Source organism: Coregonus clupeaformis, unplaced genomic scaffold (assembly GCF_020615455.1).
Source record: "Coregonus clupeaformis isolate EN_2021a unplaced genomic scaffold, ASM2061545v1 scaf0215, whole genome shotgun sequence".
NCBI lineage: Eukaryota > Metazoa > Chordata > Actinopteri > Salmoniformes > Salmonidae > Coregonus > Coregonus clupeaformis.
Window position 1 is genome coordinate 352,794 of NW_025533670.1, and position 27,002 is coordinate 379,795.

Here is a 27,002-nt window from a genome sequence, read left to right on the forward strand (position 1 = left end):
GTGATTCAGAGACCCCATTTAGGACACCCTCCCACACCCCCACCCCACCCCTTCATAAAGAGGAGCACCTTCCCACTCCTCCACCCCTTCATAAAGAGGAGCACCCTCCCACTCCCCCACCCCACCCCTTCATAAAGAGGAGCACCCTCCCACTCCTCCACCCCTTCATAAAGAGGAGCACCCTCCCACTCCCCCACCCCACCCCTTCATAAAGAGGAGCACCCTCCCACTCCCCCACCCCACCCCTTCATAAAGAGGAGCACCCTCCCACTCCTCCACCCCTTCATAAAGAGGAGCACCCTCCCACTCCTCCACCCCTTCATAAAGAGGAGCACCCTCCCACTCCCCCACCCCACCCCCTTCATAAAGAGGAGCACCCTCCCACTCCCCCACCCCACCCCTTCATAAAGAGGAGCACCCTCCCACTCCCCCACCCCACCCCTTCATGAAGAGGGCTACAGTTATTCCCTCTGCTAAAGTTTGCACAATGCCCCACTTAATGTAATGGTAAACGATCACCGGTTTTACTGTCCTCCAAACCCAGCAGATGTGGTCACTCTTGTGGAAAATAATTAATCTTGCATTATTTCGGTGGCTGGACTGGCGATAATGACCTCATCCTTCCCCTCCTCTCCTCCATCCCCCCATGTCCTCCCCCCTCTCTCCTCCTTTACCACCATCCCCTCATGTCCTCCCCCTCCTCTCCTCCTTCACCTATATCCCCCATCTCCTCCCCCTTCTCTCCTCCTTCACCACCACCCCATCTCCTCCCCTCTCCTCTCCTCCTTCACCTCCATCCCCCATCTCCTCCCCCCTCCTCTCTGCTCCCTCAGCCAAAGAGAGGAAGGTCGCCTCAGAGCTAACAATGCAGCCTCCGCTTGATCAGTGACAGAGAGAGGAGCTAGCTTGCCTCAGACACACAAACACACACACACACACACACACACACACAGCTGGTTTGATCTTTTCTAAATGATGTTGCTCCTTTGTGGAGCTGACTGGGTGGGTGACATCATCTGGCCTCATTGTCCTCCACCAGGCTGACATTTCATCTGTGTCTGGTGGAATTGAGGCCTGTGTCAGTCAGACCAGACCTAACACCGACCACGCAACCAGGCCAGCTGTGTTACCTGTGTGTTGGTGTCCCAAATGGCACCCTATTCCCAATATAGTGCACTACTTTTGACGAGAGCCCCTCCTCTCTCTCTAAGCCCTGGTCAAAAGGAGTCCACTGTATAAGGACTAGGGTGCCATTTGGGACATCCCACCTAGCAACATTTCATTGAAACTACGTTGAAAATACGACTATCCCCGACACCCGACAGTCTACGTTCGGTTTTGAAAGTTGAAAATACATATTTTTCATGTCGTTGTTTCAACAACTTCAAAACAACTACATTTCAATGTACTTGCATTCTATACACATGGACGCAGTATCAAAAATTGATGGATGAACAATTTTATTAACAATCATAGATCACTTCAGTATTTACACACAGTATTTATTTACAACATTCAGGTACTAATTGTCTTTATTCCACTGCTGAAGAAGCATGACTCGAATAATCATACCTACTCATATTTCATATTTTGAACATCCATCTTTTGTCACAAAAGATACATGTTGTATTATTCCATGCCTCACAATTAAGTGAATTAATGGTGCAACCAACCAATATTTTTTTAAACAATTATATTTTGTACAAACAATAGAGTAAACAGGTGTGTATTTTGGGCGGGACATTGCTTCCTATTCTTACTCTTTTAATCAATGGCATCAACATACTGCAAAACCAATTAACCCAATGAACCGACCAATCAGCCGGCTCTTGCAAAACAAATGGAAAAATATGTGCAAAAGCAACACATATCTTGGTCCATGTTAGTATGAAAAGCAGTATAAATTCAGTATGTATCTTCCACTATGTCAAAAGTGTGCATGGTATGTAAGTTTAGTATCACTTTTCAACCAATCCAGTGCATTTAAAAAATATATATTTTCTTTTTAAGGCTACAGTGGTAAACACCACCTCCGGCTCTACCAGGGGCATGCTTGAGGTGGTCTCCCACAGCTCTGCGTATGTCATGTTCTGTTGCCTTGCCATTCTATCTCTTGACTGACGCTGCAACCCAAAAATAACATTTAGTTATATTATATAAAACACTCAAAGTAATGGATATGGAGCGTCTATGGCCTCGGTTACACCCGGCACTTAAATGTGACTTCTATCATTCGATCACTACAAGCTGCATTATGTCTGGATGCAGCAAAGTCACATTGTGCTCTCATTAGGTTCAGATCTGCCAGGATGGGCATTGTGACATAGTCTCGACGCAAACCAGCGCAATGTAAAGAGATGGGGTAATTTTGGGGGCGTGGCTTTTTAGATGTTTATTCATTGTTTTGGCCTCACACACACTACGCTGCTGTCCAGGTGGCTCTGCATCCCTCCCAGCATGCATTGCAGCAGCTCTGACAGGGGGAAAGACATCAGGGTCGTGATCATTAGGCACCAAACAGAAGAAAATGACGGGACTACACGTCCCACAACAAAACACTCAGTCATTTTCGGTAGGAAAATGTTTTCCATTTCTCAAATGAACACAACCCAGAGGCTGAAAGGTCAGAAAGTAGTGTGAACAGCTCTGATGGTGTGACATGATACTGTGCCATAGTGTTGGGGGTGTTACCTGAGCCTAGCTCCTGTAGCCCTGCATCACTCAGTAGTCCAATCACACAGAGCTGCTGCTCCAGAGGGGGTTGAACCTGGGGTTGGCACAGCGACCGCAGCACCTGGACACACGCACGTACACAGTCACAACATTGTCATAAATACACATATCATCACAACACTAAAGACTTGGTTGTACACTCACCTGTATAAGTAGTGACCTCTCCCTGTCCTGAGCCAGGTATCCCAGAAGTCTGGGAGTCTGGGAATGAAGTTGAAGACTAAATTGACTAGACTCATAGTACAGAATGAATGACTAACTGCCCAGTTCACCATCAGTTCACCGTCTCACCTCATACTTGTATTGGATTAGCAGCAGTTGGGTGACGTCAGACCGGGCCTTTTAGTTCTTCAACACCAGGTTCCTCATGATCCTGGACAGAGCATCAGGCCTAGATAACCTATAGCTATCTCCCCTTCCCTTACCTGTTGACAGCCTGCACCAGCCCAGTTAGCATGCTCTCTAGCCAGCACTCCGGAACGTTCTCCAGCAGAGACCCTCCGCCACACCATGTCTGAGCGCGTGCAGGTGGAGAAGCGAGGGGCCAGCACCTCAAACACTAACCCTGCAGAAAGAGACAGATTATTTATGGAACTCTTCTGATAAATGGAAAAGTGTTGCAGTTGACAATCATCAATGCAGGAGGAACACCATGTTGAATGCAGCCTTGCTAACCACTGTGTCCCCAGTGCTTGGGCCACAAAAGTCAGGAAGCAGTCTTTTCCATCTGGAAACAACACAGTGTATTGACAGTGAGTGACACACATAATAACATACATGTTCCATGTAGACAGTTAAAACAGCCATAAATAGGCCCTTAATCAGAATGTACTCTACGGCATTAAATAATTACTATCTTCTGCATTATATCAATTTGACATACAAACACAGGGATGGACATGCAAACCTCTCAGAGCTTTTTGGAATGAAAACCCTTCAAATGTTTTATTTTATGGTTTAACAACTATGCAAAAACCCAACTGTTACAACATGGTTACGGGCTTTAAAAAAACACCTCACCATGTCAGCTATAAAGTTGAAATGTATTACATTTTGAGTTTGCATCCCAATATTACACTTTATATACATCACGAAAGACTGAAATATAACAAAACCGTTTAACATAGAAACATCGGATTTTCGGCTGGTTTTTGAAATTTGTTTTATTAATGATGAATTTATGAAAAATATGAGGCCACTAGGTCATTTGACTGCAGGAAAGGGCTACCAGTTATGCCACTAGTATGACAATAACTCCTGAGTTATCTCCTGAGTGGCGCAGTGGTCTAAGGCACTGCATCGCAGTGCTAACTGTGCCACTAGATCCTGGTTCGAATCCAGGCTCTGTCGCAGCCGGCCGCGACCGGGAGACTCATGGGGCGGCGCACAATTGGCCCAGCGTCGTCCAGGGTAGGGGAGGGAATGGCCGGCAGGGATGTTGCTCAGTTGATAGAGCATGGCGTTTGCAACACCAGGGTTGTGGGTTTGATTCCCACGGGGGGCCAGTATAAAAAAATATGTATTCACTAACTGTAAGTCGCTCTGGATAAGAGCGTCTGCTAAATGACTAAAATGTAAATGTAAATGTAATAATATCACTAGCTAGCTATTACAGTTGTCACTCAGCAATAAAGTGAAGTGCATCACAGCCGTACAAAATTCTGTTAAGGAGAGTGCACAACCCTTTCATCTTTGAACTGCATTTGCCAGACACACACACACACACACACTCACACAAGAGAGCCAGGGAGAAGCAAAAGCGGGAGGGGCAGAGAGTGAGGTGAAGGTTTAAACTACATTTGGGCAGGCTGAAACTTGGACAGGCTGATTCTACAGATTGACAAGCTAGCTAGCTAATACAAATGGTACAGTAAGGACTGTTGCGGTGACTTATTACCACCACACCGGCAGTCATGAGTCATGACCGCAGTAAAATTCCACATGTAATCTCCTCTTATTCACTCAGGACAGGCGTTGGTAATACACAACTTGCTAACGATCATCAGGTCGCTAATGGCCTGGTACCCAGGGTGCCATCGTCCCTCTAACCATCATATAAAATCAATGCAAATGCAATTGAAAATCACATCAAACACTTATCATCAAAACAGTATTGTGCTTTTAAAACTCATCTCACTGTGATTGATCAATTTGAAGAAAACGTGGTCATTGTGGATGTTGTTTCAAAGCCTAACAAGGAAATGGACAGCGCTTTCTAAGGTGACGATTCATTCAAAACACCCATACGCATATTACAGCTTATGCATACACATAGGCCTGTATAAAGTATGAGCCCAAGATGGAAAAAACATCAGAATTAAAATAATGATTGTGCCATTATATAATACGTAGCCTACTGCATATACGCATGGCAGAAAAACATTTGGGAATTTAACATGTCTTTTGGTGCATAATTGGTCTAGCCTATACTAATCGTAATCGCCTTTGAGTGTGGACTGTATTATTATGCATACTGGATGGACTGGTTACCTCTCCAAACGTTCTATCCATGAGTCTGGGAGAGAACGTATAGGCCTAGGCAATGCTGTTGGTTCATTGATTGTGCAGGGCAGCTTACAGAGTTAGCCTAAAATTATAGTGAATTTGTATTTGATTTTGAATAGCCTAGTAATAGGGATTTTTTCATATTTTCATAATTAATAGGCTGACACATTACCTTTAGCTACAGAATATCTCACCACCGTGTGTTTCCATCTCCTCCCCTCTCTCCTTCATTCCTTTCTCGAGCGCGCAGAGAGAGGGGCTGTCAACAGTTTAATGAAAAATGTTTAGTTTGTGAAAACATGTTACTATCGATGTTCCCAAACAGATATCACTAGGTTTCCCATATTAAGCACAGTGTAGCTACAGGAACAGGGTTGGAGAGCCCATGGCACACAGAGTTTTGTCGGAATATCACATGTCGCACAGCAAGAGGCTGCATGCTCCTCAAACAGTGGTTGATATGTGGAGTGAAATAACCGGAGTAGCCTATCCGGCATTCGCTATTGGAGTGCATACAGATGACATGTCTTTTTTCCTCTGCACCTGTTCCTGCCCATTTAGCCTCTAGGACCTGTTTCAAATTATCCCTTTTATGCTCAACATAGTAGAACATTTGACAATTTGACAAAATACATTTGTAAAAAAAAAATCTACATTTTATGTTGATAAAGCCACCATAATTTAATCAATATAGGCTATAGAATATATGATTATTTTCATGGATCTCATGTTTTCAATGAGTACAGCAAGCTATCGGTCAGGCTGATCTTTGGCTGAATTTAGACCAAAGCGGACGGACTAAACATAGCCCAATTTGGGATGACTATTTTTGAGTGAAATAACGGCCATGATGGACGGACCTGATATCGCCCATAGTTTGACATCAGTGGACGTTGCGTACTGATTGGGATAGCGCTTGTCTTCCAGGCCGAGGTGTGCCGGGTCACATCGACTCTGATCAGGGTACTCACTTTACTGACTGGCATTCCATGGCATTCCTCCACCGACCAACACTTCCTGCTTTCACATCCAACCCTGTGACACCTGACATTCAGCTGGCAATGTGATTCCGCTCTGACATCGTCGTTCGTAGCTAACGAGAGGGTAGATGCCGAGGGGCCGGCCAGGGTGTGAATCACTCACTGAATTGCAATCTCCTCTAGCTCTGGCACTGCCACCTCTCTCTTTCACTTTCTTTCTCTTTCTTTCTTTCTCTCTTTCTTTCTTTCTTTCTTTCTTTCTCGCTCTCTTTCTTTCTCTCTTTCTTTCTCTCTCTCTCTTTCCCCCTTTCTCTCTATCTCTCGTTTCCATGTGAATTCTCACCCTGAGAGCTGTAAACACACCAGCTAGCCTACTGTAGTTCAAATAAAGACAGAATAGTAGCCTCTCTCACAAGTAGGTCATCATCTTAGAGTTGGGAAAGACGATCATCCTTTCTCGTTTAAGAACAGAGCATATTTGTATCAACGCTCTCCATACAGTTACTTGAAAGTTAATTGTTCCAGTATCCCTTTGCTCTTCCTTGCAACTCTTTTTCAGGTCAATGTGGTAAATGGCAATGTTCTGAAATGGCTCAGGTACCATTTAAAATGATGAGTATTGGACATAGATGACTGGGTTGCTATGTGGGAAAGGTGCACAGAGGTCAGAGAGACAAGTTTTAGATGAGGGAGAAGAAGGTGTAAAAACCAGAGGGTAGAGGGCAGGAATGATGAATACCCAGAATCCATCACGTCCTGCCTCTGCTCTGGATCATGATTATCATGATGTAACGGGGTCAAAAAGTCATCGGGATTCGCACAAAGAATCATGGATTTTTCCAGTAATTGGAGATCATGGGTTGACACCTGGCCCCAGTCTTATTCCACACTCTTTCTCTGGCATGTCATGCCATACATGGAAACACAATGGTCAGAGTAAGCAAGGCCCTAGATGGAATTCATTTAGCTTTGTCCGACATGTTGTGTCTAACCTTCAACAGAACCGGTACATTATGTGACCACTCCATCAAGAGTACATCCGGTGAACTTCAGGGAATAAAAAGGACCTCTACTGGCCATTCAACTTTTTAAACACCTGTACTGTACATTCACTGTCCTTGTCAAAGGCATTGGCTCCAGTGAGTTACCAATAAAAAGCCTTTCCTGTGTATAGTGTATCATACTATATTAATGCCACCAGCTAGGGTTTGGAATATTTCCCATCCCCACTCCTTTAGAATGGTTATATGTCTTCCTCTACTAGCTCATTCCTAGATAGTTCTATTACTGTGATGAAGACAGTACTGAATTAAAGCATCTTAGAACAGCAGTACTGAGGAAGGACAGGGAAGCTGGGAAGCTCCTGTGAAACTGCAGCGGTGGCAGTAAGGAACTCTGCCATTTTCACAGTCAAATGCTCGTCTCTTCCTCATCTCAGCCAGGCAGCTGACTGCCTCTCCCTCTCTCTTCATCTCTCTCTTCCTCTCTCTCTCTCCCTCTCTCTTCCTCTCTCCCTCTTTCTAAATGTCACAGTGGCAGCCGAGCTCCGCGCAATGCCAAGAGTTCAGAGCTCCCAGATCAATATTACATCATTTCTCTCAATTAGGGCATATTTATTCCCCTCAAGTTATTGTATGTCTGAGTGGATTCTATCTGCATTCCGGACACGTCTCCAGGGAGATCCAACCACAACCACAGTCGCTAGGGGAGATGGAGGGGGAGAAAGAAATCATTTAAGATTCAGACTGTGGGTGAAATATGATGGTGTCTTACCTTGGGTTATTACAGATGAAAGTGGGATGTAAGAGAAGGAACTCTGTCCCAAATGGTTAGTATTATGCCTTGCAGGACTACCAACATTAATCCTGTCTGTCATCTTAGGGTAGTGGGGGAAAGTGGGAGGGGTATTCTAATTAGAGGGTGAACTTGACCTCCTACTGGTGTTTTACATAAAGATCTTAATTAGGTTGACAGATCCATACTGGAACCCATCTCAGCTCCAGCAGACTAAATGAGAATAATTACATTGAACTCCTATCACAGAACTGTCTAAGATATATGCGATATTGTGATTTACCTAATCAAACTGTTTCCTTGTGTTCCTGAGAATGTTCTGCCATGGGGTGTAGCTAGAACTACTCTGACTTTATCAGGCGGTGTAGCTAGAACTACTCTGACTTTATCAGGCGGTGTAGCTAGAACTACTCTGACTTTATCAGGCGGTGTACCTAGAACTACTCTGACTTTATCAGGGGGTGTAGCTAGAACTACTCTGACTTTATCAGGCGGTGTAGCTAGAACTACTCTGACTTTATCGGGGGTGGAGCTAGAACTACTCTGACTTTATCAGGTGGTGTAGCTAGAACTACTCTGACTTTATCAGGCGGTGTAGCTAGAACTACTCTGACTTTATCAAGGGTTGTAGCTAGAACTACTCTGACTTTATCAGGCGGTGTAGCTAGAACTACTCTGACTTTATCAAGGGGTGTAGCTAGAACTACTCTGACTTTATCAGGGGGTGTAGCTAGAACTACTCTGACTTTATCAGGCGGTGTAGCTAGAACTACTCTGACTTTATCAGGCGGTGTAGCTAGAACTACTCTGACTTTATCAGGGGGTGTAGCTAGAACTACTCTGACTTTATCAGGGGGTGTAGCTAGAACTTCTATATTTAATTTTTTTACATTTTAGTCATTTAGCAGACGCTCGTATCCAGAGCGACTTACAGTTAGTTAGTGCATACATTATTTAATTTTTTCATACCCCCTGTGGGAATCGAACCCACAACCCTGGCATTGCAAACGGCATGCTCTATCAACTGAGCTACATCCCTGCCGGCCATTCCCTCCCCTACCCTGGACGACGCTGGGCCAATTGCGCGCCGCCCCATGGGTCTCCCGGTCGCGGCCGGCTACGACAGAGCCTGGATTCGAACCAGGATCTCTAGTGGCACAGCTAGCACTGCGATGCAGTGCCTTAGACCACTGCGCCACTCGACATAAACACTTCTCTGACATAATACTCCAGGAATTCCCACCACCTACAGTTACCTCCAGTTGAGCTGGTTTAATACGTCTTGTATTACTGTTCAATAAACTAAAACTGTTCAAGTTAGTACAAACCACACCAGTTAGTACGAACAATGGTTAGGGCTATAAATGAATCACATCCACAGGGTCCTCATTATTTCGAGAGCACCCACTTTCTGCTATATGTTCTTCTGTTTCTCTCAGCTCTCCTCTGTTACACTGAAGCTCTGTAATTAGCTTGTGCTCAGCGCTTTCGGTGACTCAGACAGTACAGACGCCATCGTTGCTTTGTACGGTAGCTGCCTGTCTTGCTGGCTGCCGCAGCGCTACCGCTTCCACTACCCCAGTCCAAGGGTTAGTCATCCACCCAGAGGCTCTCAACATTTACATTTACATTTTAGTCATTTAGCAGACGCTCTTATCCAGAGCGACTTACAGATAGTGAGTGCATACATTTTTCATACTGGCCCCCCGTGGGAAACGAACCCACAACACTGGCGTTGCAAGCGCCATGCTCTACCAACTGAGCTACAGGGGACTACCCCCCTGCCACGTATAGAACTGCAGCACGTATACCGTATATATGGTATTGCAGATGCTTTTATCCAAAGCTACGTAGACCCCAGTAGAGTGAGTGCGTATTTTGTTAGTATATGTGACCCCAGCGGGAATCGAACCCACGACCCTGGCGTTGCTAGCACCACTCATTCTGAGTATTACTGTGTGCTGCCCCTGTTGTTTGACAGATTTTAGTGTTGAGGTTCCAGTCAGGTACTATGCTGTAGTTCCCTGTGGATTGGATTAGCCCTGCTTAACCCCAGTATAACACTCACCTTGTCTCTCTGGGAGTCACAACTCAACCATGGCAACTGCAGGAAGAGATTAAATGACAGAGCTGTGACTCTCAACCTCAGCTGTAGTAAATAGTGAGAGGTATTTTGGATGTCCTTGTGGGTATAACTTGATATAACCACCAAAAAAAGATGATACATTTTATTTGTTTTTCTGTATGTATCTTTAATCTTTTGGATTGTTGTAGTTGTGTAGTAAGATGTAAATATTGGAGGTTTGGACCCGTGTACTGAAATACACTTCAGAGGGCATGAAAGCTGAGCCCGGGCCAACGCAGGAGAAGAGAAAACCTGAAACGAGAAACGACAAGGAAACGACAGCCTCCTCAGAACCTGAACATAGGAAGGCTGCGCTAACGTTTGGCTTTGAAAGCTGCTCCACTTCTGAGTGCTTTACGTAACTAAAACTAATCCAAACTATCACTGGCGAGAAATAGACACAGCAAACTTCTCCTTGTTCATCGCCTCCCCTAACTGCATCCATCTTCATTTTGGGAGTTCAGAAGAGTTCATTCAGAAAAGCTGCCAATTGGTGATGCCAAGGTAACTTTGGTGCCCAGGGCTTGACCTTGGCTTGGTGTGTCCTGTGTCATGGTGTTGGTCAAACAGAGGGGGGGGGGGACCAGTTCAGAGGACACAGCTCTGTGAATTCAGAGCAATAGCCATACGGTGCATATGTGGTGGGGAGGAAAGGGGACAGAGACAGAGGGCTGTGATGCTGGGTCAGAGGGTTGGGAGGAGAGGAGAGGAGAGGAGAGGAGAGGAGAGGAGAGGAGAGGAGAGGAGAGGAGAGGAGAGGAGAGGAGAGGAGAGGAGAGGAGAGGAGAGGAGAGGAGAGGAGAGGAGAGGAGAGGAGAGGAGAGGAGAGGAGGTCTGTGGTGATACTGTGACAGTAAACAGCGACCAGTCACACATAAGAACACAGACTATCACAGTCAAAGGTCGCAGTCCAGCTAGCACCTGTCAGACCAGGGGACTCTAACATGACTGGCTCAAACCTTTTAGTTAATGCATGATGTTCAGCTCTGCACTATCACCATGTCATGGTCCGTGACACATTGTGACCTTTCCTGTTGTGGAAACATGGGAGGTGAATAGATGACAAGAGCAGTTGAATAGTCCCTTGATATACCCAAGAACACCATTAGATTTTACACTATCCAGCCATACTGCAGGGAATGAGAAATATTCAAACCAAAATGACTCAACACCTCGTAAAGGGTGACAGACTATTTAATATACAGAGAGAGTGAATAGTCTTTCATTTGTCCATTGAATCCCCAGTGCTTGCTTTGTGTACCGGATCCATTTTATCAACATGGAGCTTCAACGCCATCCAAAACCCTATCATCAGAGAACAGTGTAGTCCCTTGCCTGAGAGGTGTGTTGTGGGGTTCTGCCTGCCTGCACTCTATTGTATTGGTGTTGTCAGTGTTTTCGAGGGCGGGGATTGGCCCAGTTAGAGGACAGGACTCTGTGACTCATCCTGAAGGGGGCGAGGGGGGGGTGGAGTGGGGGTGGAGGGGGACAGGAGCCAGGGACCGTGGTCCATGACATCCTCCCATCTTGCACCAGGGCAGTTATTACCGGAGACAACAGTTGATTCAAAGTCTCTGGCTCCCCTGACTATAGACGCACGCACACACACACACACACACAAACACACACAAACACACACAACCATAGCCGCGGGAAGTAGGGGTGCTGATAAATCTGAATGTTAAAACTAAATAAAAATGTTAGTTTTTTTTTCTTCACAGAAGTAGTGCACTGGGCCTTTACTACTCCTGTATTAGCGGACCGATACAGCCGTCTGCAGCGCGGGGAGAATTTGTTTTTTTCCACCAGCAATTATTGACAGAAACGTCACGGGGAATACTTAGCTTCCGTGTTGATGTGTGCTTGGTTCCAGGCAACGGGCTAGGCAGCATGCTTTCTGTAAAACTCCACTCATTGCACTCAACCGACCGACCAGCATCCCCGCTGACTCTGTTTGGATCCACTAAATGAGCAGTTTCCAAGCATCACAACAGAACGGCAACCTCAAATCGATGATGTGAATTAAGAATTGCTCAATAATTATTTAATTCCTTGGCTTTGATGCAGATTTAAACAACGTCAGCGCAACCGGGTAGAAGAAGTAATACTAAGTGATTACAACTGCAGGGGGTTTATTGGAGATGAATTGACTTGTCAGGTGAACAGTACAATGAAATGATTGTTTACTTTATCCAACCATATTAACCATAATCATTTCAGCATATTGGATCATGTGTTGTCCGTGCATACCTCTATGTTGTATACTGTGTCCACAGGTTTAAGAGACTATTAAAATGGTTCCTTTGTCACCAGTATTGTTGAAGTGGCATCGAAGTAGGCTCATATCCAAATGGTTTATATATCAAACTAATGACATTCAACCATTTTCGTTATATGTCACCTAAGCTGATAAAGAAGTTATATGTCTGTTCATACAGTATACTTGACATGTCCTATTTTAAACCAGAATGTTATTGATTCATTTAAATACATTTTAGCATTTAACATTTCATTTGACATTTGAGGTGAACTGATGGGTTAGAAAAGATCAATGTCCATCTCTAGCCTCGTTTCATTTCCTCAAGGTATTTAGCCTGATGCTTATGTGTATCAATATGGATTGACTCAATCAATCACTTCTGCATTCCTTCAGATAAGATAACCGGTGTCCATTTTCATCCATTAGTTGGTTTTCTCCACTGGTTTATTCGGGATAAGAATGAGTGTTAGAATATGATATCATGAATATAATATTATTAGGACTTGGCCATGATGTGTCTCTTCGGGTAGGTACGTTTCATCAGAGGGAGAGAGAGAGAGGTAGAGAGAGGCCTTCAAAGTGAGAGAGGCAGCTTCTGTGTTGTGCCAACAACGTCTAAAGGGGCTCTGGGGCTTTCATGGTGTTGTGCTCCTTTGTGTTATTTTGGGTTTTGATTTTGAATTGAAGTTTATCTGTCCTACTTTTCTCATTCCCCAAAGTGAACTTGAGGCATTTTGCGGTATGATCCAGACTGTTGTGAGCAGCACACAGTAGACAGCTAACGTACTGTCGACCAATCAGAGCTCTTGTTCTAACTCTCTTCTCAGCCATCTGGTCCTGCTTATGGCATCTCTCTCTCTCTCTCTCTCTCTCTCTCTCTCTCTCTCTCTCTCTCTCTCTCTCTCTCTCTCTCTCTCTCTCTCTCTCTCTCTCTCTCTCTCTCTCTCTCTCTCTCTCTCTCTCTCTCTCTCTCTCTCTCTCTCTCTCTCTCTCTCTCTCTCTCTCTCTTTCTTTCTTTCTGGTTTGAGTGTCACCTCATGCATTGATTCTCACTGTACATGACTAGAACAGCGCTCTCCCAAAGGACTGTTACATTATTGATGTCAGGCACCGTTCCTCACAAGGAAAAAACTGTGACAGCGGGAGAAAACTTTCTGGCTTCATCCCTAAATAAAGCACGGCCATTTTGACTCGGCATTCAGGAGCAGATGATTTTTGACCCTTTTAGCTTTTCTTTGAAAATATTAAAGTTGTCTTCCGTCAATTAGGCCTGCCAATATGTAAATGTGCCTGTTTTGTGCATAGTCCCTTTGATATTTCCATACATCTTCAAACCTTCACTGTGGTGAATGATCTTCAAACCTTCACTGTGGTGAATGATCTTCAAACCTTCACTGTGGTGAATGATCTTCAAACCTTCACTGTGGTGAATGATTTTCAAACCTTCACTGTGGTGAATGATCTTCAAACTTTCACTGTGGTGAATGCCTGGTCCCCTCATTCTCCTCTCATTCCCATATGGAAGATTGCTGAACACACACACGTGCGCGCACACACACACCGATTGAAAACGCACAAACACAAACACCAATCCGATCAATAACCATTATACAGGTAGATCCAGGCCCTACTATAGGCTAGAGTTAGCTCTCTCCCTCACTGGGTCTTTCCCAGGCTTAATCAGATTACAGAAAAGTGATTGAGTTCTCTGGCTTTGAAATCTCTATACAGGTACCCTCAGTGAGTGATTGTCTACCAGCAGCAGATTGTATTGTACCTACATTTTACATTTTACATTTTACATTTAAGTCATTTAGCAGACGCTCTTATCCAGAGCGACTTACAGGAGCAATTAGGGTTAAGTGCCTTGCTCAAGGGCACATCGACAGATTTTTCACCTAGTCGGCTCGGGGATTAGAACCAGCGACCTTTCGGTTACTGGCACAACGCTCTTACCCACTAAGCTACCTGCCGCCCCTGGAAGGTTAATGACAGTACTGGTGCAACACAACAGAATGGATGACCCTATAGTGTAATATGCACATGGGGAGGTCCTGCTATTTCACATCCCCAACCCCCAGAACCATTGAACGACTGCAGTGACCCTGTGACATAGCTATTGTGCAAACTGAAGTGCTCCCGATACCGGGCATCGCATTTTTTTGCTTGATTCCTCGTTGGACAATCAGAATGATTCAGAATGATTGTCCAATTATTCTATTGATGGAACATAACCTCTCCGTGGAGAGGTATCCATGAATTCAGACACATTCACTGTAAAGACAGAGGGCATTCATTTCATTTCAACGATTATCACTAGGATGGATTCAGGGCAATGACCTGTGATTTACTGAAGTACCGTGACCGCCAGAGGACAAACATGAATTGAGAAATTACCCATCGAAAAATATGTTAATCCAAATCAAAAGCTGGTTGGAGGAGGATTAAATCAAAGCCAGTGAGGAATATGGGCATTTCCTGTCCCTCTCTCAGCAGGCCAATGAATGGATTAGACTGTCATGCCAAAACAGACAAAACATATTTTCAGAGTTTCATTTAGTATTTTTATCGAAAATATATCAAAATTGATCTAGGAAATACATTTTCATAAAGGAGTTTCAATATTGAGTTATATTTACCCTTTAGTAGTTAGCTTCAGTTTTTTTCTAAGGCAGAATCTGACAGATGTATCTTCTTAGAGCTGGATATTGAGTTTTCAGAAGCACAACATGTCGTGATTGACAACTCTGAAGATCGGTTGCTATGGGCATCTCTGATCCAGTCTGGCTGATGATGTCATCAAGGCACGCCACATCCACCTGCTGCAGCAGCAGTTGCTATGGAGACCTAGTTTTGTGGTGCAGGAATGCAGCCAGGCAGCCTTGGAGCAGACAGAGAGGAGAACCGCAATTCACTAGGATTTACTGTACTGTGTGTTGACGTTGTCACAGCGTTGGTCGCAGACAGTAACCTCGATTTCCAGATTTGAGTTCATACCAAGTAATACGATGGCTGCATAATGTAGGTTGTATCGTGTTATGCAATGAAAAGACCATGACCCATGTAGTGTGTATACAGGAGAGACAGCTAACTGATGAACCTCATCCTCTCCAATGATCCAGCTTACTACATTAACTGGCAGGGCTTTATAATACCTGGCATTACAAATGAAATGTCACAAATGCAATCTATTAATTGTGGGGTTTTGCTGTTTCAACACAGGGCTCTGTGACCATAGGAGACCTAGGCTACTCCGAAATAGTTGGGTTCCATCTCTCACGAAATGGAGGTCCTACATAATTATTATCACCTTCTCTCAGTCCTTGTTCCTTCTTACTTAGTCCTCTAAAATACACACACACATACACGCAGGCACACGCACACACACACATGCACGCACATGCACACACACGCACACACACACACACACACACACACACATTTAATACCATCTGCAACAACTTACAAGTCCCTTTTGATCAGCAAGGGGTAATAATCAATGACCCATGCAAATGTGCTTACAAGTTAATGGCCTTCCCTTCCATCCACTGGCTTTAGATGTTGTGTTGTTTTTGGATGGCTCGGGGTAATTACCATTTTGGGTCTGGATGCAGGAGGTAATTGTACCCGATGATTGTCCGTGAATCTCCTGTCCCAATATAATCTAATGTTAATAAAATGAGGACAAGTAAAAGGACGTATCATAGAGGACACAAACATTGGAGCAGTGGAAACTATTGCCAAGAGCTGTTTGGGTTAGGATGGGAACTTTTGTTTTGACATTAAAACGTGCTGGAATCATCATTACACCTGTTTTCTGAATAGAATAAAACACACAGAGCAAAGCTATTTTCTAGTATATGCTATGTGTGACAGAGACCAGATAGATACATATTTACAGTAATAGAAGAGTCCACGTCATTGTTCAATCAGCAGTGACATCACTGCTGTCTTCCGTAATGAGGTCATATGATTGGATGGACACTTCCTGACCTTGCTTATGTATTCACAGCATGGCACTCACATACACTCTCACACACATACACATGAACACACACACACTCGCATACACACAACAGGCACACACACACTCACACACACACACACACACGTCAACAGCAGCAGAGGGCTTTATCACCTTAATGGGCTGTTAAACGTCATTACGACCCAACTGACTTAAGCTAAAACATGACCAAGGTTATTGATTCAAGGTTGCCCGGCCTGGCACTCATGTAATTTAATGTCAATCATTCTTAAAGAGGAAAAATTGCATTAAAACTTTTATTGAGTGTTCGTCCAAAGGAGGATTGGAGGGGAGATCTAACTTAAGTCGTCCAGTTGATAGGTTAAAGAAAAACATTTTTTTTTTTTATAGCTGCTCTTTATGGATATTGATTGTGATTGATTCTGTCATCAGCGTCATTATGGTTGTCTGGGTAGGTCTTACATGCAATCCGTTTCAACTTGCCTGCTGTGATTTTTACCTGTCTCTCCCTGTTGGATCTCTGCACCACTGGGGATCAATAACTAGACAGGACATCATGCTAGCTACCATTAGAAAACCATTATCTGGCATGCCCCATGTGCTCTCTCTCTCTCTCTCTCTCTCTCTCTCTCTCTCTCTCTCTCTCTCTCTCTCTCTCTCTCTCTCTCTCTCTCTCTCTCTCTCTCTCTCTCTCTCTCTCTCTCTCTCTCTCTCTCTCTCTCTCTCTCTCTCTCTCTCTCTCTCTCTCTCTCTCTCTCTCTCTCTCTCTCTCTCTCTCTCTCTCTCTCTCTCTCTCTCTCTCTCTCTCGCTCTCTCTCTGTCTCTCTCTCTCTCTGTCTCTCTCTCTCTCTCTCTCTCAATTTCAATTCAATTCAGTACACTTTATTGACATGGCAAGTTAAATTACTTACATTGTCAATGTATACATATAGTATACTTTGGTGGGACCAACAGCAATAAGGCATCAATAATAATAGTAGTAGTGGAAATGTGATTACCATTAACAGCAACTACAACAACAATATTAATGAGAATAACAATACATTAAAGCAATAGTAGTAGGCCAATCTCAACATGACTGAGAAGACACATGACATGGTATGAAAACAAAACCAAAATGGGAAATCTTATTGAAGTTACATTGCAATTTTCACTGGCTGTCCCTCAGGTTGTGGCAGGAGTACACATATTTGGCTGCCATTTTGGCTTTTCACCCAATTAATATTTGATTTTTTTCTTCATCTTTTATAGTTTCAAATTATTTGTACTGAATAATAATTTTGGGAAAGAAAGATTCTCTTAGGTCTGAGTATTTGTCACAGTGTAATAGGAAATGCAGCTCTGTCTCTACCTCTCCCCTGGAGCAGAGTGAGCACAGCCTGTCCTCTCTGGGCAGCCAGGTTTGCCTGTGACGATCTGTCTCTACGACCAGACTGTGCTCACTGAGTCTGTACCTAGTCAGTGTTTTCCTCAGTTTTCTATCAGTCACAGTGGTTTCTGTCTCTCTCGCTCTCTCTTTCTGTCGCTCTCTCTCCCTCCTTCCCCATCTCCCTTATGTGTAGGTCAACACCCCTTACATGCATCTTGTCACGTCACGGTGTGTAATGCACATCGCTCCAGATATTTAGAGTCCTATTTAGCAACCAAGTCAACCCTGTGGCCTAGAGGTGGCACTCCCCCCCCTCCTTTTAGTATGATCATCCTGCAGAGGTGCATTATGGGGAGCTCAGCTCAACTCAAACACCTTGACTGTCATCTGGTGACCAGGGTCAGAATGGAACTTTATGTGACAGCAACCTTCTCTGTTCTCTCAATTCGATGGAATGACGGAAGACAGATGATGACTTGAAAGAGAGATATGACTTTAATATGCTTGCATTTATGTATATTTCATAGCTTTATAAATCTGTGTGTCATAAAGATTGTATAATCATTTAGCATATTAATAATCCCGCACACGTACTTGATATCAAGCAAATTCATTAATGTCAAACGACAACTGTGCGATTCAATAAAAGCATGAATGACAACTTCAACTCTACATCTCCATTGATTCATCCACAGCCTTAGGTCTACATTGGCTACATTTGAAGGGTTCTTCTATTGGTCGTTGAAATCACTTCAGGACAGAACCACTGATTATCACAGCGTTTACAGTGTGTTCTAATCCAGCCCTCAGGGGAATGGGCATTTCATGCTTCTTGCTTTTGATCCTATTGACAGGTTACAGTAACGTAACAACGCTACGGTAAAAGCTGTAGGCTACATCCACCACATGATACCTCAGCCAACCTGTTCCTTTTACTATGAAACATAGATCTGTGAGATTATCTACAGAGGTTAACTAAGTACACAGGACTCTGAAGAATGAAGATAACCCTCAATTACAGAAGGATTAGCTGAGCCCATCTGCATGTCTGCTTGACTAGCTCGTCATGATCCTTCAGGGTAGAGTATGAAATGCAATGTGATGGACACACTTTGCTTGACTTTGGGTGGTTGGAAGCTCAGGCAAAAGTATTTAATTTCCTCAGCACTTGGAGTGGAATAGTGTTAGAGAGTTATGGGATAGGCTAAGTAGATTGTTCATTTCTGAAATATGTGCTGCTTCAAAGTGACCTAGTTTCTAACTCGTCTTTCCATGAGTTTCTCTCAAACTTGGTCGGTTTCCTTCTGAGCAGAAATGCAGCAGGGCTTGAGCTCATTACTGTTTGCTTGGGAAATAGGACATAAAACAGTCCTGCGCCTGCAGTGCTGTTGATTAGCCATTGGAAAGCAGACAAAAAGGGCAACAGAAAATTGCCAGGTTGGAACAAACACAGACACCGCCATCATTAGTCTGCTCTTGTGGTGAAAGCCATTGTCTCACACAGTGTGGGTCCAGCTATAAGCTGTAATAAGGTCTCCACAAAGATCATTGTGACACTGCAAGAGAGCTTGCTTGAATTTAATTAAGTTGATGTTTTGTACAGTGCACATTGTTTCATGGATTAAAATGAATTCTGATGTCACACAGCATAATAGGTGTCTTTTTAGTCCCATTTTTATTGAGTAGGTCTCCAGGAAAAATCCCTAGATCTGATTCGCTGATCATTGACAATGTGTCACGAGGTAATTGATTGAATTCATGATTGACTGATGAATGGATCAGGCTCATCATGTAACGTCAACATTTATTGGAACTTCATCGGTTTGGATGGCGATTCTAGTCCATGAAATCAATATCTCCCTTCGCGTTTGTCTATGGGACAGAAATGCAGCGTTGCAAGTCATTGTTCTGGACATTATGCTGCCCTATTATGCAGAATCAACACGGCTACTGTGACGGTGGTATAGCTGTTTCACTTCAGCAGGACTGGTCTGATGAAAGTGCTTCAGCGGTATAACAAATTGAACAAGGTCTTATTTAATGATGCTTTGTAATACCAAGGATGCCTGGGCTGCTCACCAGCATGTATTCTTTTGTCATGTGTTTCGTTGTTTGGCACCCCATGGCCGCAGATATTATAAGCCTTGTTCTTTTTGGGAGAACAAAACGTCGACCTTCTGTTGTTGTCAGCTTCCGACAACGTGAACTTTAAGACAAAATAACTGTCTCCATGTTCTGTGCTTTCACACTGGAACCAAAAGGAGCAATTTTCTGCCACTGAAACTGGATATTTGGAACGCACACCAATAGTCTAGTCCCTCTAGTCGCCATCCCTCCTGGTGCTATAGTAACTAGCACTCTGTCCTTCCTCTATCACCTACCTCTGATTTTGATTCACTGTACTGTAAGATTGCTTTGATTGAAACTGGCTTCCATAATGAACGCTCCATACTGGCTCAAGCACCCAAAGACAAACGTTGTTGGGGCAGAATATAAGGTCATCCACCGAATAACGCTGTGCCCTTTGCAGGCTCTAACCATGGCAGGCAGTGGAGGCAGTCGCCAGGGAAAACATGTCATTAACAGAGTGAAAGCTTGTACCCCGGTGAGCAGCAATCGTGTTATTTCTTAATTTGCTTCTCCTATGTACAGATTGAACGCGGCCTGTTGAGTGACGGGCGAGAGATTAAGCACGGAAAACAAACACGCTGATTGTTGATCGGGAAAAAAATCCACATGAATGAAACCTAATTAAGGGGACGTGTAAACATTTGGATAAGTGGTGGAGGCAGAGAGTGGTTAGTGTGTTTCTATGGTGTAATCAGACTAAAGGCATACTGTGTGTAAAAGGTGGTCGTCTATACATTAATTACAGATGACTTGAGGGTCAGGTCATATTAAATATTTGAGAGTGAATGGAATGTTTTGCAATTCAAACACCATCACTTCCTCATCCTGGATTTTTACCTCACTGTGAGTTATTTTCCAGGATCCAGGTCCAATATAACTGCAGATAATGCTATGTACGACAATTTGTCTTATTTTAACAGGCGGTTTTCATGTTACAGTGTAACGCCAGAGGGCATTGGCAGAATAGCCTACTTTGCAGAGCATAAATGACAGTATGAAACAGAATACTAAGAGGGATTGTAAAATGCCAATCTGCAGTTGCTACATCCATTTCTTGATTTAGAAATGAATGACATGTACCCATTGGTTCTTGAAGAATATAACTTATAAATGCCTTGTGAGCTTAGTTCAACTGTCTAACCCCATCAGAAGCCCAAATATAAGCTTGTTTTACTCCAATGTTTGTAAACAAAGTAAATGTAAAAAAAAAAATGTCAATACATGGTTAAACTATCATTTTAATATCATGGATGGTCAGTCCTTACATCCATAGCTCTGTCTATGAATTTGAGAGTGGTTACCCTTCTCTAGCTCCTTCCCTCAGCTTTTTACCAAAACAGGGGCCGGGAGTTGGCTTTGTTATTGTTTCAACTGCTGATGGCCCCATAAACTGTGAAACAAGAAGAAGGAGTAATGCAAAATCACCCAAATAGCACTGAGTGATCTGAGAGAATAGTTGCCTTGGCACCACACAGCTATACTGTATATATTTATTGAGTCATCTGTTCTACAGTTTACCTCCCACCTATATCCCCTCCCTCCCTCCCTCCCTCCCTCCCTCCCTCCCTCCCTCCCTCCCTCCCTCCCTCCCTCCCTCCCTCCCTCCCTCTTGTCTGTTGGCAGCACCCACCCCCAAACTGAGCCCATGCAGCTAGCTAGCTCTCCTCCTGGGCTTAGCTACTCCTCCTCCTTGCCTCCCTCCCTCCTCTCCTCTGGAGGTGGATCCAGGCTGTCTTCCCTCCCTCCCTCCTCTCATGGTGGATCCAGGCTGTCTTCCCTCCCTCCCTCCTCTCGAGGTGGATCCAGGCTGTCTTCCCTCCCTCCCTCCTCTTGAGGTGGATCCAGGCTGTCTTCCCTCCCTTCATCCTCTCGAGGTGGATCCAGGCTGTCTTCCCTCCCTCCCTCCTCTCGAGGTGGATCCAGGCTGGTTCCTGAACTCCCGCTGCTCCCCCTCCTTCACAGCTGTGTGTGGGCCGAGTCCAAGCCCCAAGGCTGCATGGGCTCCTCCATGGTAGGAAGGCTCAGGTCTTCACTGGGCTACGCAGTAATAAGTAGGACTCTAAAGCCCAACTCCATGGTCTCTCTGATAACAGCAAGTGCTTGAGTAAAGAGAAAGTGCTTCTGGAGAGGTGCTGAGAGAGAGAGGGAGAGAGAGAGAGAGAGAGAGAGAGAGAGAGAGAGAGAGAGAGAGAGAGAGAGAGAGAGAGAGAGAGAGAGAGAGAGAGAGAGAGAGAGAGAGAGAGAGAGAGAGAGAGAGAGAGAGAGAGAGAGAGAGAGAGAGAGAGAGCACAGTGGCTTGGTGTTAACCCTTACCTGACAATACCAAGGGATTGGTTTTTCAGTTATTTTTTCAGTCATCAATTCCTCTAAATTCGCCATAAAAGAATCCCAAAGGAACGACACCGCAGGAGCACCTGAGGACCTTTGCACTTTAGCACCTACACTTTTGTAACTGATGTCAAGAAAGCAGTTAAGAATTCAATTATGTGAAAATGCATTTTTCTCCACAAGTCGTCCTCTTGCTTGTTATCTAAAGTTCACTGAAGTTCATTAAAACAATTGGCTAAAACGAACTATGCTGAATCTTTTCTGCAAAGGCTTAAAAACAAATTATTCGGTGGTTCTTTTCAAACTTCTCCCTTGTTAGTTTCGCCCTAAAAGAACAAATTGCTTTTTAACAACATTCACGGTGCAGGCTTTGTGTCGTCCACCTCATTTGTAACATGTCATTGAGACTAACAACGTCCCTGTTCTACATAGTCTAATTAGCTTTTCTTTTATTTCATCTATCAAACTACGGTGAATTGCTTGTTTGAGTGTGCGTAATGGGTATGTGGGCATGTGTGTGTGTGTGTGTGTGTGTGTGTGTGTGTGTGTGTGTGTGCGTGTGAATGTGTCTCTGTGTGTGTGTCTGTGTGGGTTTGTGTGTCTGTGAGCCCAGCCCAGCCAAGACCCTCCCCAGTGACTCCCTCCTGATTCTGGGAGATGGGCCTGTAATCGGCCCATGCACTCAAGCCCACCACCTAACTGTCTGTCCTGGACTCTGGGTGGGGATGTAAGTGGAGCTGCCAATCACCTACTAGCTCTCTGAGAGAGGCTCTTTTCTCTGTCCAGTACATTCTTAGAAAAAAAAGTGCTGTCTAGAACCTTAAAGGGTTCAAAGGCTCCCCCATAGGAAAACCCTTTTTGGGTGCAGGTAGAACCCTTTTGGTTCCAGGTAGAACCCTTTTAAGTTCCATGTAGAACCCTCAGTAGAAAGGGTTCTACATGGAACTTAAAAGGGTTCTACCTGGAACCAAAAAGGTTTCAGCCGATGAACCCTTTTGGAACCCTTTCTTCGAAGAGTGTAATTTTAGATTTGCCCGATCCCCTGCAAAGTGGCACACACACATACACGTTGGCATATGTGTGTGCACACTCATTCACGCATATGTAATAACACTATTATTTCCACAATGACTTTCCGTAGTTATGTGTGCCTATATGAATAGCTACCTGTTTAATTATCAGAGAATAGATGCACTATTGAAACAAAACCACGTTGTTTACGTCATGGAGAAGCTCATTGCACAGAAGTTCATGTAAAATCTATGAAGGCTAATTCTTATCATGGTCATCAGTATTCCATCGCCTTCCTACAACTGCCTTTTCAAAACTCCAACAATGGAGTCTGAAAGAGGTAACAGTTGGGGTGTAGATACCTACGGAGTGCCGTGAGAATCACTTCAGAGGGGCGGCTACACATTGTTAAGGATCAATTAGCTGCCTTAATTAGGATCATTTGAGTGGACTTCATTAGGTCTATTACCTCTCTGGCTGATAGAAAATGAGCCAAGTGAAGCCGTTATTTGTGTTGACTAATTACAGTTGTTGTAGGGGGTGTCTGTATCCCTAAGATGAATGCCTTACGAGTGCCTATACACATACATACACCAACACACACCAAACACACACAGAGAGAGGGGGAGAAAGAGAGACAGAGAGAGAGAGAGAGACAGAGACAGAGACAGAGAGAGAGAGAGAGAGAGAGAGAGAGAGAGAGAGAGAGAGAGAGAGAGAGAGAGAGAGAGAGAGAGAGAGAGAGAGAGAGAGAGAGAGAGAGAGAGAGAGAGCAGAACTGGGCTGTGTTCCATTGTGTATCATCTACTTGAATCAGTCATTTGTTATTTTTTACATTTTTAAATTTTTAGTCATTTAGCATACGCTCTTATCCAGAGCGACTTACAATTAGTGAGTGCATACATTTTTCATACTTATCATAGACTAATGATCTGGGTTTTCTAATGATCATAGTGCAGCAGTTTTTTTAACTAATGAGTAAAGTGGCTTTGTTTCTTTGATCGTGTGTGTGATGCTTTATCTGTAGATGCATGACACTGTTTTTTGCTGATGTTACTGGGGGGGGGGACTTTGATAAACAGCTTGCTACTTTCTGGAAAAGAGGCTGTAATGACAAAGACTGGTGCATGCAGCACACAGACCGTAATGAAAACCTAAGATAATGTAAATAAGTTTCCTCTCTCCCCGGAACACAAACACAAACACTTAAGCACACAGACTTAAACACACACTCACACACACACACTGAAACACACACACACACACTTTCTCTCTCTCTCTCTCACACACACTTTCTCTCTCACACACACACACACACACACACATAAAAAAGCAGACACACACACATACCCAGGAGCTGGCTCGAGGAGCAGCATGCGGCTGATGTAAATTATCAGCCCAGATTGCTTTTCTTGAGTTAATCATCTCCTTTTATGTTATTCATTTGTCAGTGGTTATTGTTTATCCAAGTAACGCAGCAGCAGTCTGATATGTAGTGCAGTGTCAATTCTGCTGGGGACTCATGGCTATGCAGACGCTGGCTTGGCTGGAATTTACATTTACAATTACAGTCATGATACAATCATCTCTCATCATAATTCCTGTGACTGGGATGTCAGGCCAGATAAGGAACATGTTGGATTTGCTGTATAACAAATAGCACTTTGTCTCTGGGGTCAAGTCCAATGAATCAAACTGTGTCATAAGCCTGTGTGCTGCCCCTAATAGACTAGCCTATAATGTTGTACTGTGTTCACAGTGTTGATCATGCGTAGGCCAGTAATTACTGAATTTAGACAACCCAAACTACCCTAACGACTGTAGAAGTTGTATTTACAAGGACAGACCGTTCCCCTCAGTCTGATTGACAAGCACAGAAAATGGTGTGGAAAACCTTTAGCAATTTTGTGGTCTTCTATATTCCATTTGAGTCCCCTGTTGTTGTAATAGAAACTCTTCTGCCCCCTCGTCATAGCAGGAAGTTAAGACTAACTCAATGATCTCTGTACTACAGTATTCACTTCCATTACATTTTCCACTCCCCACACTAAACCAACCTCCCTGAGTAAAAAGCAACACACAGCACTGATCTTCATTTCTATGGAGCCCACATACTATTGCAGTGTGTTTGACCATGGAAGTGGAGGAGTGTTTGTGTCTCTCCCTCTCTCCCTTCCCGCTCACAAAGAGAAACCAATGAGGGGCCCTTTTAAATGGATGTAGTGTTGACAAGCCTTCTGTTGAGTCACAAAGAAATTCCTGAGTAAATAGCGACGGCCATGTTTGACCGTGGATTTATTCGAAGGTATATCCCTGTAATGAATTACCACAGTGCCTTCCAGGTGATGCATTTCCCTTTATAGACTCAATTATCTGTGCCATAAAAGAGGCTGCTCTCCGGGCTGGCGCGGTGAGAAAAAATACATAACTCCTTATAAGCACTTTATGAGGGAAGTGGGTTGAAGCTCATTGTAAGTGTACCGTACAAGTGGCAACAGGAAGTGAGACTCTTAAGCCTTGTGTGTACAGTACAAGTGGCAACAGGAAGTGAGACTCTTAAAACTTCATGTTCTCACATAGATTTCTTCCCACATTTGATATGAAACTCTCATCAATGAACACTGAGGTTTTCTGCGATTAGTGGTTTGTGTGTGAAGTTGATGACGATGGCGCCACTACCACTGTGTTACCTGACTGTTCAGTGTAGCTGATAGTCAAGTTACCCAGTAGCTTCACATATGAGAGGCTTACCATCCTCCAGTCTTGTTGCCAGTGCGAAGCTGACAGTCATCCCAGTCATCAGCTGTTATAAGGGAGGGTATTAATAAAGGACTACTGTATCTGTGCTTAACTCATCCATAACATAACTGTTGTATTCAGAATGATAACTCTGTGACAGCGATTTCTAATCAGCCATGTTGTCCTTTAGCTCAAACTCAAGTGACCGTTACAGAACAAAGCAATCGATCACTTATCACAATGCATCAGGCATAGCCCAACAATAAGAGCACTGTCGAACTGTGCTCTAATGTAACTCTCAATGCAGCACTGTAAACATAGCAGTAACACTGCATGAAACTCTTGTCTCACGACTATGAGAACAGACAAATTAAGCTAGCCATATGAACCACCATGTTCAAGACCAAATCGTTTTTTGGTGGAAAATAGCTGTTTTAGTTATTAGTGCTCAATCTCTGACAAAATACATCTCAAAGAATATCAACATACTGTAAATCCTCAGTGAATATACAGAGATATCCAAATACCTACTGTATCAATCAATAGTTTGAATACCAACACTACTTTTGGTTCGATACTGACTCGCACAGTGTATGTGCCAGAGGAATTGTGTGTTTACAGTACAGGTTTGGATTTGAAAGGCTAACAGAATACCGGCGGTAGTTTGTCTTTGTGCTGGAGAGTACTGCCCACATAGATCTTATCTGAAATATATAGCGCAACCCTGGAGAAAGTCACTTTATTTTAATGTGACAGGTATTGGATTTGCTGAAGAGCGTATATTTAAATGTGCTTGAACTTGGCACATTTAAGCGGTTTGCACTTTTTCTGCTTGTGGTGCAGATCTGCAGTGAAATGACTTTTTCCTGGTTCCATGATGCTGTATTGTCCCCTCTTCTTTTCACTCTCTCCCATGAAGGCTCTTCAACTCTTCAGTACTTCTGTTGAATCCAACACACTTACTGAGGCAGAGTTTTATGCTATGTTAGCAGTTCAGGAGTGACTGGATGACAGGTTGAGTCCAAGTTACAGGGTTTGGTTTC

At 43.9% G+C, this 27,002-nt stretch overlaps 1 protein-coding gene across 7 annotated transcripts in view; it reads left to right on the top strand.

Annotated features, from left to right (window-relative positions):
- Positions 1–27,002, top strand: part of LOC121556942 (interleukin-1 receptor accessory protein-like 1) — a 277,390-nt gene that overhangs the window by 173,840 nt on the left and 76,548 nt on the right. The gene's annotated exons all lie outside the window — the stretch shown is intronic.